The 1,837-nt window shown below is 25.3% G+C and overlaps 1 long non-coding RNA gene across 1 annotated transcript; it reads left to right on the top strand.

Annotated features, from left to right (window-relative positions):
* The first annotated feature begins 506 nt into the window (after positions 1-506).
* LOC126549709 (uncharacterized) lies at positions 507-1,625 on the top strand. Its single transcript, XR_007603817.1, has 3 exons — positions 507-708; positions 943-1,098; positions 1,155-1,625. It is a non-coding gene; the product is annotated as an uncharacterized LOC126549709 (long non-coding RNA).
* The last annotated feature ends 212 nt before the right edge of the window (positions 1,626-1,837 follow it).

The following is a 1,837-nucleotide window of genomic DNA, read 5'->3' as shown; positions in this document are numbered from 1 at the left end:
CGAAAGTCTTTATGCATATTACTTAAATATAATGTATTACAACGCGTATTGTCATGCCACGACGCGCACTCCTTCGGAATGCAATAATCGGCCAAGACCGCTTTTGTACTGCATATTATAATACAGTATATAGCTGAGTACCATACGTATGATTTAATATAGGGCGGACAACTCGGTCCGACACGCAGCCACAACACACGACTGCAGGTCTCAACTCATCGGTGGTTGATTGAATTGTATGATTTATAGACGATATGAGATTTGTCTCATTTCAGCATTGAACTGTATTAGCGATAAACGTTAGAATATTATTGAAACACGCGAAGTCAAATAATATATTTTTATCCTTTTTACGAATAAACATTATCTTGAATATTTACGTATGTAGGCCTATTTATATAATATTTTGTATGATAAAAGACAAAATGTGTTAATTTAAAACGTAACCATAAACTATACTTCATAGTTACTTAAATAGTTTAAAAAAAACATTACCTATTGTTATTATAGAAACACCAAGTATTATATAAGATATTATTTATTTATAATATAAAATTCAAAAATTATGAATTGAAATTAATTTCCGATTCTATTTTTCCTGTATGTTATCTGCCCTTATAAAGTACCAATTTAATGTAAGGAAGACTCATAAAACCAACATTTCTTTATCAGCTGATCATTGCAGATATATAATTGCAAGTATTTAAGGTAAGTGGTAATATTTTTGTTCTACTTAGAAGAATTCTATCAAATTAAAGTTGAATTTTATTATATTTCCTGTACAATTTGATACTGTGTTCAATGTTGCTACATTAACAATTAAGTTGCATTCATCGGAGTAAATAGAAAACTATATTTATTCTCATTATAGTCAAAGCAATATTCGTTTTTTGTAAAACAATAATTATGTATGATGTATATAATTATTTCTGGATATTGCAGAAAAACCAATCATTTATATTTGACAAGTACGCTATTTAATATTATACTAAACACTAAATTAAATCAACAATATGGATGTCAATGGTGAAATCCAACATTTTGATAAGTTTGAAATGAAATCTAAAATTAAATTTTTTAATGATTACAATCAAAAAGGTAAATATGGAAAAAACTGTCTTCTCATAATAAAAATTGAATTATTTTATCTTTAGATTCAATTATTATAAAACAAAAACCAAAACATTGCCAGCAAGGAAAAGTTAAAGAAAAAGTTGCTAATATAGAAAATTTAGAAAAACAATTTCACGCTAACTATACAGAAAATCAAAACACTAAAAAAAAACATGAAATAAATATGTCGAATATCATAAATTATCTATTAGATATACAGACACATTTAAGATATGATTTAAATTATATCAATTGGCCTTCAATGATTATAGGAAAAACGACCCAAACAAGTATTGCATATACAAATGTGATCATTAAGTTCGATGAATCGGATTGAAACTAATTATTATCCTTTACTCTTAGTTATACAGTTGTAATACTCATAAATATTTTTAAGACTACATTATTGTAAGTTTAACAAACAAATTCATTTTCTAGCTTAAATAATACTTTTGTTAAAGTAATAAATAAACTAAAGTATACCTATTCGATTTATATATTTATTATTTATAAATACATTTATTACTTTATTTTCAAATAAATTATATACGTTTTACATCACTTAGTATTGAATAATAAATTATTTAACAGCAAAATCAAATATTAAACATCTAAACAAATATGCAACTGTCAACGACTCATTGTTTAAAAATGTGTATAATATGTCTCAATATTTCAAGTATAAAAGAAGGTGGACAAACGATTACCATTCTGCTGTACAATT

Source organism: Aphis gossypii, chromosome 2, assembly GCF_020184175.1.
Source record: "Aphis gossypii isolate Hap1 chromosome 2, ASM2018417v2, whole genome shotgun sequence".
Taxonomy (NCBI): Eukaryota; Metazoa; Arthropoda; class Insecta; order Hemiptera; family Aphididae; genus Aphis; species Aphis gossypii.
The sequence above is the reverse complement of the archived record's forward strand: the minus strand, read 5'-3'. Positions and strand labels throughout refer to the sequence as shown.